The 12544-nt window shown below is 42.3% G+C and overlaps 1 long non-coding RNA gene across 1 annotated transcript; it reads left to right on the top strand.

Moving 5' to 3' along the window:
* Window positions 1-4458: 4458 nt before the first annotated feature.
* On the top strand, window positions 4459-5741 carry LOC124683790. Its single transcript, XR_006996817.1, has 3 exons — window positions 4459-4498; window positions 4698-4760; window positions 5194-5741. It is a non-coding gene; the product is annotated as an uncharacterized LOC124683790 (long non-coding RNA).
* Window positions 5742-12544: the final 6803 nt, after the last annotated feature.

The following is a 12544-nucleotide window of genomic DNA, read 5'->3' on the forward strand; positions in this document are numbered from 1 at the left end:
GGTTACTAGGACACATAAAATAACGGCATGCGGCTCCGTGGAATTTTCTAACTTCGTTTAAATTGCCATGTAGCCAAAACGGGAACCCGAGGACATATAAGAAAGTGTTTGAATTGTTAGTATGTTAATATGGTACTGTACATGATTCAAATATGCATGATTTTGACATAAACGGATAGAGGATGTTTTTCTGAACATTTTGATACCTTATACGCATTTTTCTGACATTATATGAATTAGTTATGATTTTTACTAAATTAGACAAATTTGAAAAATAGCCTACGCCGAGGGTCGCCGTCGGTGTAGCCCTGTGTACGCCTAGGGCCAAACATATGCCGAGAGCTGCCCTCGGTGTAGACCTCGCTACGCTGACGGCAACTCTACGCCGAGGGTTGAACTACAAACTGGCCTGGCGGGGCCATACGTCGACGGCGCCTTCCATTCCTGTAGTGATTCGCCCCTGGCTCTAACTTATCGACACAGCAAATCCGATAAAGAAACATAGTGTGAAGAAGAAAAGACTGCTGGATCCCAATCGTACATACATAAAATCAAATGCGATTCTTGAAAAAAAAAAACAGTACAGATCTAGGAGGTCCCTTGTTAACCTGACAAAGTTCTTTGCTCCATGCACCGACTTTCTGTTTCTTATCCCCATTCATTGGAGATAAGAAATCACCGATTATTCCTGCAATTCTGCAGTTTGACGTGATGTTCTATCAGCCTTTTCTGATTCTTGCATGTCAGAAAATTAAGTGCCAATGGCAAACAAAGTTTAGCAACCAGCTTAAATGAAAGTCTTGCGCCAAGAATGCCCGTTGGCATCATATTCATAGGACCAACAGGGACAGGAAAACAATTTGTTTGCTCTTTACCGGACACGTGCAAAATAAATACTGTACCCTCTGGCGTTTCTTGTAAGAAACCAAGCTCCTAGCGTCTAACGTTATATATGATGCCCCATAGGGGGTCTCACAGAGTTTAGCACTTCTCAGCCACTGGATTTTGCTTGATGCTAGATCTTGACCGTGAATATTTTACATTGTATGGTATAAAAGCAGCTCACCCCCAGTAAAAAACCCTAACCGCGCCGCCTCCCTGTCTCTCCCCAATCCCCTCGTCTCCTTCCTTCCAATCCCAGCTTGTCTCTCTCCCCCAATCCTCTCCCTTCTCACTCCCCTTCTCCCCCATGTCCGTCTCCTGGCCGAGCCACCGTCACTCCATCTTCTGGCCGACCTCGCTGAGCTCCACGCCTTCTCCTCTGCACCTGCTCGTCCTCATTAGCAGGAGGTGCCAGGAGGAAGAGGATGAGCCAGTGAGGGAGATGGTGCGGGGACTGCCGCAGGAGGAGCAGGCGCTCCAGCCGCCGGACGGCCGGAGGTGGCCTGGCTACTGGCGATGGCGAGCTTCCCCTCATCGAGCACGCATCCTCCTCGATGCCCTCACCCTCTACATCAACCTCCCGAGCTCCACCCCCCTCAGATTCGACGACCTCGACCACCTCCAGTACCCTGCATCGACAATGACGTTATCCTGCTCCAGCTCGCCTCCCCTTCGTGTTCTGGTACGCCCTGGTTTCTCTAGATCGGCGATATGATGGTGGTGGTGACCGTGTTGTGATGGTGCTGCAGCCTAGGTTGGATGTGGCCTTCCGTTCCTCCACTCGGTGGTAGGCTGAGGCTAGCCCGGCCCCTACTTCGACTATGACGTCTCCCTCGACCACGGCCTTGGTCGCGCATCAAGGCTAAGCTATGCTTTTAGTGATAATCTCTTATTCATCAGAAATCAGATGAGTAGATAATAAAATCTGATGCTATGTTCCAGGTTAGTTTTGGTGGTGTTCATCTATGAAATTTTTGGTGGTACTGGTGTTTATAGAGGCTTTCTATTTTGCTCAGGTTATTTTATATTTTTCCTCTTGGTGGATATTTAATTTGATTAAAAGTATGATTATTTTAAAGCCAATGTTGTGAAATTTCCACAGATTTACCTAAGAGACACGCGAGAACACCCAGTCGAGGCGAAACGCATGTCAAGGCATACGAGAGCGTCGCTCGGATGCTTTGATGATGTCATCAAAAAGAGTGATGATGCTGCCAAGGTATGTGGTCAAAGGACCACAACAAGGTGCATATGAACGGTTGCTCGCCATCCGCCCCATGCTAGCAAAAAAATCTCATGTATAGTCATTGCTTGATGTTTCTGAAATTTGTTAATTTCTCCGGTAGCGAAGAATAATCATATAGATGCCATGCTTGTGTGATTTATTTATGACTGAAACTAATGTAGCTTTGAATCCTATTGAGTTTTGTTTAGTTAGTCATTTCTCTGGTTGTCTTATTGTCTCACCACAGTCATTTTCATTCCAGTGTTTATAGACGGTGTTTATAGACGGAGAAGGGTCGTCTAAACAATGGTGTACTAAAATGGAGTCGAAGGTTCAGCTACACTGATGCCCTTGATGGATATGCGATTATGCGCCCACTAATGAAGTTGTTGACGCTCAAACCATGGAAAAGGAGCAAAGAGCAAAGCCAAAACATGTGTGTCTGCTCACAGTAAATGTCCTTTTTTTTGCGGGGGCACAATAAATGGCCTTGTCTGATGAGGATTCTCTTTTCTTTATATTTGCATATCCCTCGCAGGGATTGGATGACGGACATCCTCTCTTAGGAGAAAACCAAGAAATACACACCTAGAGGAAAGAAGAGGTAAGAGGGCCGTAGGGATAATCTGGCATATTGAAGTAAGACGGTGACATTGTTCCCTAGACCCCTTGCTTGTTTCTTTCCCTCCTGGCGAGTTTGCTTCTCCTGGCTGCATATATATATAGAGGTAACTGATATAACATTGGTTGTTGCATTGTCAGTACTGTGTTTGATTCTGTATCTTGGTTTCTTGTGCTGAAGTTAACGGAATGCATGTCTTATTTTTTTTTATTGTTTTGGTGTGTAAGTCAGTTTCTTGCCTATGACCAGTTACTTAATTTACTGAATTCTCTCGATGTTTTTTTTTGCCAAATCTAGCAGTCCATGGTTGACATTATTAAAAATTGACATCTATGTAGGAAATGTAAATGGTTCCTGAATCAAAGCTTCGGCAGAAGGTTATGCGGTAATCAACATTAGCCTTTCAATTGCCATTTTTATCTTAACAGTAACACCATACTGGATGCGTAGCCATATTTTGATTAACTGCTATAATCAACTAGGGCATGTAAATAAAATATGATTTTCTTACTCAGGAAAGAGGAACATACCATTTAGCAGCAGGTCAGCTCGCATTATTGACTTAAATGGATGATTCCAAGGGTGGCTTTCAGTCTACTTGACAGGATCTGTGACACCGAATCTCCAGTGGCCAGCGTGCCGGTGAGCCGGTGTCTGGACCTTCATCATCTGCTTCCTTACGGTAACACTGCACCAAGCGCTGTTGGCGGAGACTCTTTGACGAAAAAACGAACTACAGGCACACCGACAAAAGCACCATGGCAACGCTCCCCTGGTGGTGTTGTGTCGTCTGGTTCTAGAAGCAAAAAGCAATATAAGAATTTGGACGCCATCAAAAGCAGTAGTTCGTAATTTGCTGAGCATGGCAATTTTTCCATACAATATTTACAAATAGTTGCATTTCTTAGTTGTCAGCTATCTCGACAGAATCTTAATGTTGAGGCATTTGTAAAACTACTAGGGCTGTTAATCTCAAAGAAAATGTCAAGTTGTACACTCTATGTTGCATGCTAGGGCTGTTTGCAATTCTTTATCAAGTGATGATCTTGAACAAACGATAAAAGAAACTTCCGTGAGTATATTTCTATCTTATATAAATATATTCTTTATTTAGAGGCATCTTTTTTTGCAGGTGAGCAAGGCAGGCGACGGCTACCAGTGCCGGGCGAACTAGCGGGTGAGAGACCAGAGAGGAAAGGGAAGAAGGAGGCGCATCGAAAGATAGTGTGTGGGGATGGCTGGCCCTCTTTGGCATGGCTCTGAGCACTAAAAGGAAGAAGGTGGGCTAGGAAACGATGAGGAATCGACAAGGTGCATCCGACTCCTTCCAGTTTCTCTCATTCTCTTCCTCCTTGCTGTTTTCTGTTCCCTCAAGTTGATTTGTTGTCTGATGCCTCTGGTTTTTGTGAAGAATTGGACTATGTCCTATTCGCTGTTGCGGCAGTTTTCATTGAATCCGTGGTGTTCTTCTTCTTCTCTTTGTATGCCTTCCATGAGTGTATGTGTTGCTGATGTCTGCTGATCGTCCGTGAGGTCAGCCCCCTTGGCCTCCTCTGACCCATGTCGGCGTCGTGAACTTCAAGATGTTACTGCCAGTTGAGACAAGGTTTGTTGAACTGCAGGTATAGAGAGCTACAAGAAGGTAGTGAGGGCCGAACTTCCCCTTTGATATTATCATGCTGCATTACTTCTAACAGACATTTTGTATTTCTATTAGGTTGTTCTGAACATGTATTTGAGCATAGAATCTGATTTAGTGGGAATTGATGGTAGGCATGTTCTGTTTCTTAACAAAACCTTACAAGTTCAGATTCCGATCATTGGAGTATTTGCTTGAAGTTATTAAGAAAATGATACAATTGAATAAAAGGAATGGATCATGTGTCGTTCCTACTGATCCCGTAAAAGTCTACCATATATTATGGAGAACTGTATTTTAATTGCAACTAAACAGTATTATATTTGTAGGTGCTTATTTCACTTGAACCAAACGATTATGTACATACCTTGCTTCATAATGATAACTTGGAGGTAAATTTCATCCGTTCTTGATACAATATAATGTGTCTGTTCTGTTAGCTTGTTCTTGACATTTATGCATCATACCATATTTACTTTTCTCCATGTTGGATTTTATAAATGATGTCTTTGTCACTCTGTGTCGATGCTTACCGCCTGCGGCATTACTATTATGTGCGGCTTATGCAACAACCTTAAATTGCATTGCCATTGTTATTTAGTTTCCAACAGCCAGAGCATCAGCCTGGAAGCTAGACCTGCATCTCTCATATATGCATGTCGATGCCATTCTTCTCCTTTATATTTTGCTCTGTCTACAACTGCACTTGCCACGTACTGTCAGTCTGTGAGATCTACTTAAGATGTCTTATGTAGCTCAATTGTACATCTCTAACTCACAGTTCAATAGTGACGCCCCCCATGTACTTTGTGTGATGTGACACAGACACTTCAGTTACTTCGTACTGTGGCTCTTCATCACACAGTTTTGCAGGTCAGCCGATGACATGTCGTTTCATGTTTGACTCGCCACGGAGCACTTCCTCGAGTGAGTGGCCTATTGTTTCTTATCTATGATAGAGGAGCTGCTACTGATGCTCAAGTACTGTTCAAACGAAGGTAAATAACTCCCATTCCTAAGACATTCTTTACTTTACTTTTCCGAAGCAATTAGTCTTTTTTTGGTTTGATGGCTCCAAATAGTTTGTGTTTCGTTTTCTTCCACCGTTTTATATTAATATGTGGGTTCAGACAGCGGTGTATTGGTTTGATGGCTAAATTTGGATTTTTTGGTTGTTATTCCTTCTCAGTTTTGCTGATTATGCAGAGCTGCACTACTCTTAGCCCATAGGGTGTATTTGTTCTTATGTATCTTGCAACTATGTTAGAAACAACATCACAATTGCATGCAGAGTTGGCTACCATTCCTTCTTAGGTTTCCTGAATGATGTGGAGTATTTTCCGATTTGTACTACACATAATATCATATATCCAGATGCCTTCATAGTTGCATTCTGTCATACCCAGCCAAAATATCATCAAGATTGTTTGTTTAGTTGGTCAGCAGTTATCAGACACTGAAGAAGGTAGTAGCAGGTCTGCTTAAAAATATTTTCGCAGTATGCTTCAATGCCATTACTACTTCTGCTGTGATTCTTTTTCTACTGAATAAACATAGGAATCAATACTGATAATTGAATTGTAGATAGATCCAATGAATTTTCACCATTCAAGTTTACATTCTTGAACCTGTTGTATAGTCACTAACATAAATGACTATTACTGCATTATGATCTCAAAGTGAGCACCTTATTGTGGAGGCAGAGGAAACGACTGGGAGTTTGTGCAAAAGAGGAGTTAAGCGAATAGCTGTAGTCCAGAGGAAAAAACTTAAGATTTTACTGAACTAAAAAGTAGTAACATGCTTTCCTTTCATGTCTGACAATATTTAGAACGTTGAAGAGAGAACTGAACCAGAGGTACCATACAAGAAATACATTTATCCTTTCTGTTTTCTGTGTATTTTCCCTTTATTGTTTGTATTTTTCCTTTCCTGAAGCTACAGGTCAGGCTGTATGCTTCTATGGGTACAGAAATTTGGAATGTGCTTTGCTCTTGCAGTCTTAATTTTACCAGGTGTAGCCTTGAAGGATTCCTTGCACATTCGGTGGAAACTGAGCAAACTTGAACATCCAAGTGAACCAAGTACAATGGTACTGTTTGGTTCGTTTGTATAGTTTAGATGCTCAGCTTGTGTACAAGAAAATTCAACTGTGTAATCCCTTTGCTGTCTCTATGATTCTTTTCATTAAAGCATGATTTGGTTTCAGAATTTAGATATTAGTTTCACTTATTCGTAGGATCAAGAGAGCTGTAGCTTCTTTTTGAGAACGTTGAATGAAAACATCGACTTGTTGTGCTGAGTCTTTCAGTAGAAAAGTTGAGCAATCACCATTACTTTGACAACATGTAAATGGCGTGCTTTTGTTGAAGTTTGAACAAAAAGCAAATCCCCAAGCTTGATTCTCCATGTATTGTTTTGTTGACATCAACAGTGGGTCTCTTTCGGAGCTACCATCTCTCTCAAGCCTCAAGGAAGTTGTACTCCCAGGTCTCTGCTCTAACTCTACATTGGCCTTTGCATACTGACCGCAAAGAGAACAGAACTGAGTGCATTTAATCAACCAAGGATAGAAATCAAAGTGCAACAATTTTGCTCTTAAATTGACAGAGAGGAATTCCGCACTAGCTGGACTAACTAGATAGCACTAGCACATGCTACAAATTATTTTTAGTACCGCAGAAAAGAGGAACATACCGATTAGTTGCATATCGGCTACATTTTATTTGCTCCTCAGTACTCCTGGTCAGCCAGAAGTACTTGCCGCCGTCCGCTTTCCTTCCTTCTGTGGACGGCGTCTCCATCTTGCCCCTCCCTAATACTCCCCGTGACACTCGTCCATAGCAGCCACCGCCGGGGCTAGGGCTGGGCGGCAGGACCTAAACCACGCCCACGTCCCAGCGCAGGAGACGGATCCGGCCATCCACAACATCCACCGTAGGAGAGGACTCCCCTCGCGCCCGCGAGCTCCCTTGGTGTCACCCGAACCACCGCCATGCCCCGGCGCAGGAGACGGCTCCAGCCACAGCCGACCCCCGCCGCAGGAGGGCTCTGCTCGCGTCCGCGTCCGCCCCTGGTGTTGCACGAACTACCACCATGGCCTGGCGCAGGAGAAGGCTCCGGCCAGCCACAACAACCACCGCCGCTCCCCGCCGCAGGGGAGGACTCGGCTCACGCCCGCATCTGCTCCCGCGAGCGCCCCTGATAGCAGAGCTCCCGTCTTCCCTCTTTCCATCTGAGCTAGCTTCCGACGAGCGAGCGCGAGCAGCAACCCAATCTCACTCTCGGTGGTGGAAGTGAAGTGAGCATACACCTGTCGTTGTGGTCGTGATGTGTCATACTCCTATATTTTTGCCTGTGCCCGGACCACTGGAATCGGTGAGCTGAATTTGTGAAACCAAGAAATGTACTCTCTCCGTTCAATAAACAATAAAATATGTGTTAACTTTGTATAAATTTTAATGTATATGTTAATAGTTAATTTTTAGGACAGTGTTGGGCAAGCCACGAGGGATTTGATTTCCGAGCCCCTGGTCCCTATGCCGAATGTAGCAAAAAAAAAAAAAAACCCGTCGCTTTTGTTTCCCTCTAGCAACAAATGGTTCGTCCACGAAAGAAAACAAAAAATACTAAGTCCGTTGGAGACATCACTGGAACCTGACCTGGTCAGAGACATCGATGAAGAACTCGCCAAGGACATTCTAGCAAAATTTATGTACTCAAATAGAAAAACAATTATACCAAAACAAATGATACTATCATATCATCACATCATTTTAAAGAGGTATTCGGCAAGATCTTTGCAACATCGCCGACAACCAATAGCATCGGCACAATCGCATTGCAGCACCCATGGCTCTAACTGATAGCACCGCCGTGCCACCTTGGCAACCAAATCATCACGCCATGGCAACACCACCATGAACCGTTGGTAGCAACGTCACCGTACCGTGACAGGACCTCGCCCTAGCGCTGGCAGCAACATGTGACGATGATGCAGCCATGTCCCAAAAGATGCAGGAGACCGGAGATGGTCAGGGAAGGAGGAGCATGTGTGGGTCGTCGCCGGTGGCCTCCTGTGTCAGAGGGAGTTGGGGCTGGCCAAAGTTGCATGACATGCTCGACCCTCCCTTGACGACATCGACGTGGAGAAGCACGACAAGATCGACCCTCCATGTGCACGACTCCTGCTAGCGGTGAGGTGGACCTCAAACTCATTGTCATTGCCACCCACATCTTAGTACAAGAATAATGAAGAGCACATGCGGGGTACAGGTGGCTGAATCGGGGAGCACGACTACGCGGTGGCAGCGCGTGGATGGGAAAAGCGGTGGCACCTGCCTGAAAAAAGCGGGGGCGCGTGGCCAGAATCTTGGTGGTGTGGGATCTCCAGGGAACAAAACAACGGAGGGGATGAGATTCGTGTGTGGGATGTAGAAAGGGATGCGCATGGGCTGGCGTGAGGGACGTGGGTGGGCCCCAAGGACCATGTAGACCAGGAAGTCTACACGATGGGACCCCTCTGGCGACGCCCGACCTGGAGGTTGCGTCTCTCACAACCTCTAGGGAAATACAATCATTTTCCTAATTTTTGTACACTAGCAAAAGCTCCGCAGGTGGTTCACCGTGTTGTGTACCTTAGCTATGCTTGCACGGCCATGTTGTTAGGCCTTTTCTAGATTTCCGTAAAATGTAATCAGGAATTTCGTTAGCTGCGTTATATAATAGGCTTAGAACAATAGCCTAATGAGTACCTATTTTGATTCTCTATGTTATAATATTTGTTTCACAGTTTGTAATTTATCGTGGTTCGCAACAATTTGTGAAACCTAAAAACTATATAGCATTTCCTCACCTATACGTGAGCCTTACTGGATGTAATAATACCAAAATTCATTGTAATGTAATTTTTGAAGCTACTTAAATTGTCAGGCAATAGATAACCAAGCTTAATATGCTTATGTTGATGCAAGCTTTTATTTATTTTTACATATGATAAAGAGCATCGGCTAGAACTGAAACTATCTCTGATGCGCGCGCACAGAGAGAAAAACTATGCGAGAGAGAGAGAGAGAGAGATTTCATATGTGTGTATGTTCTACGCCTTATCATTAACAAGAAATTAGCTATGGTGTTATTTTAATTTCAATACGAGGAGTTAAGCTAGGGCGTTAAAGATATAAAATCTTGATCACGAAACGTTGACAGAGGCTAAGAATCGAATATTTAGAGAGAGTAGCAACATTTTTTTTCTCCATGGAAGATGCCATAAAAATTTCCATACATTTTGTGCAAGTGGCTGACCAGTGGTTATTTGGACTACTGATGTTTCTATCTTAAAATATATGCCAAAGCTTGTGTATTTTTATGTCATGACCTATTTGCAGTTTTTTAATCGTTTGTTCTTTTCATGATCACCAAGTTAATATTCATATTTCCTTACATCAAGATTGAAATGATTTCCTTTTCCTTTTGTCGATTTTGCCACACAAGATGTTATGGATGATAAGTGTTTATGGTTGAGAACATCAAGATTATTCCCTAGAAGAGAAAGCAGTTTATAGGTGTTGATTATACAACCAGCACCATGTAGTAAGACATGTGGTATTAATGCACCATGTAGTACGACATGTAGTAGTATTGATGATTCACATAGTGTTTCACCTATCAAGATAGTTTGTTTTTTCATTTGATGTTTTATTACCCCAAAATATTCATCTATTTTTCTAATAATATAGAAGCGTTTGATACTTCATTCATGATTGCTTGTGTTTTATCCTAACTTCAACCTATTGGTTTTGTTTTGTAAAACCTAAAAACAATGTTATCATTTTCTCAGCCGATTTTTATCCGTCGGTACATAAATTGTAAATCGGTGTGAATTTTACGAGATCGTGCGCCAAGGGCACCCCGAAACTGAGTTTTGCATGTGTAAAGCTGCATGTGGGCACTGTCCATAAGCTTTTTCCACTCAATTTATGATTTCATCTGATTTTTTACTAATGTCATCCTGTTGACTTTTTTTTTTGTGAAACCTAAAGAACATATTATAATTTTTTTCTTATGTTTTATCGTTGATATATAAAGTTTAAATCAGGGCAAATTTCACGGGGTCGTGCACCAAGGCGCACATCTAAATCTAGTTCTACTAATTGGTACCTAGTTGAGACGCGTGAGTTGGACTACTGTTTATGAAGATGACTGAGAAGGTCCACGTACTATTACTAGTACCTAGCTAGTATTTGCCGATTGATTGTCAAATATGATGTGTTCAAGGAAGGTTATATGTTCTCGTGATTAATGAACGGAAGCTGTGTGCATTGGTGATGGGAATTCAACAAAGCAGCATTCAACGTGGATGTATGTCTACAGAACTCATAGAAACAGTGGCGTGTACTATGGACTATGGTACACTCGTGGAAGTAGCGTAACATATACATTCATCACATCGCAGTTAATGATATATATTTCTTAAGGTAATCTATAAAAAATCTTATTGAAAGAAAATTATTCTGTGACTAGTGAGTGTAATTCAGTTATTTCTCTTACCAGACATTTAATACTTTGGGTATCAACTTGCGCATAAAGGCTGAGAATGTCCACCTTGGTCCATTCAGAGAAAAAACAACTTCAGTAAAAGCTAAAAAAAACCGTGTATGCAATATGTATGTCGCTCGCGGGCTGTCGAGACAGTGTTGTCATCGCAAACGAGCACACACGCTACACGACACACAGAATGCAATGTTAAAATCTCATATCTTGTTTCCTATCTACTGTATTTGTTTGTAATCTCCTCCGTTCGATCCCCTTCATGGCGTCTCTCGCATCAGTGGCCTCCTATCCTTCCCAGCAACTCCATTACCAATCCTCCCGCGATTAGCCATCTCCGTGGGGACGGCGATGGTGCTTGCTGAACTTAGGAGAGGAACAACTTGTTTGGACGTGACAATGAAGGCCATGGTTGCCTGATATAGACAAGGCCGATGTGGTATTACGGGTGGAGAAGACGTCCATGTGAAGACAAGAGCTGTTTCCAATGCAGCGCCGACGAGCATGGCATCCGGTGTAGCTAGGGAGAATCAGCATGGACTATCAGTCGTTTCCCATGCACCTACATGAAGACCTTTGTTATATCTCCAAGCCGTAATCTAAACATTCCTACCACATCCAATAAATTTGACTAAAAATGCTTGTTAGTTGTGAAATGTATGTTAAAGTTGCCTAGAAACAACAATATTGGCTTTCCTAACGGTATTTTAAACTTGCCTACCACATATAATAAATTGCCTAAAAATGCATGTTAGTTGTGAAATATATTGTAAAGTTTCCTAGGAACAACAATGCTGGCTCTGGCTACTGGTATTTTAAACTTGCCTTCCACAACTAATAAATTACCTAAAGTGCATGTACGTTACTTGCGAAATGAACTTGCTTAGCGACAACAATATTGGCTTGGCTAGTGGTATTTTAAACTTGCCTACCAAAGCTATTAATTTGCCTTAAAATTCATGTTTCTTTATAAATATATTGTGAAGTTGAATAGCTACAACCATGATTTTTTGTTGCTGGACGAATTATCGTGGTTACCGCTCAGTAACCCATTTTACCTCCCCCTCCCGGTAAATGCTCCAATGGGCCAAAAATTCAGGATTACTTCAAACAGAGCAATTTTGTAGAATTCTTTGTTTACTTAAAAAAATATGTTCAAAATTAAAAATTTCTTGAAAATTTCATCCGGAAAATGGGCGGTATTTTCCGGTAATACTAAATATTGACCCCCTCTCGTAAAATTTCCAATCTGGTAGCCAAAACCTTGGCTACAACAATATTGAATTTACTAATTATAATTTTAACTTTCCTACCACATCTAATAAGTTGGCTAAAAATACATGTTACTTGTCAAATATATTGTGAAGTTGCTAACGTACAATAAAGTCGTCGCCAAGCCAGGTGGCGCTCAATAGTGTGTTGGTAGCTTGGACGGAGTGCATGACACGATGATTTCCGTTTGTACTAGGGGTTCGAACTAGCAACGGAGTGTCAATATTGTCTGACATTTGAATTGGCAAATTTAAAGTGGTTGTGAAAATGGATATGGTTAAATTTGTATTCCTTTTTAAAAATATAAATACAAATGTGGTATCCTGATAGAATTTTGTTAGCATATTTTAGTAAT

The sequence above is a fragment of the Lolium rigidum genome, chromosome 1 (genome assembly GCF_022539505.1).
Source record: "Lolium rigidum isolate FL_2022 chromosome 1, APGP_CSIRO_Lrig_0.1, whole genome shotgun sequence".
In the NCBI taxonomy this organism is placed as follows: domain Eukaryota; kingdom Viridiplantae; phylum Streptophyta; class Magnoliopsida; order Poales; family Poaceae; genus Lolium; species Lolium rigidum.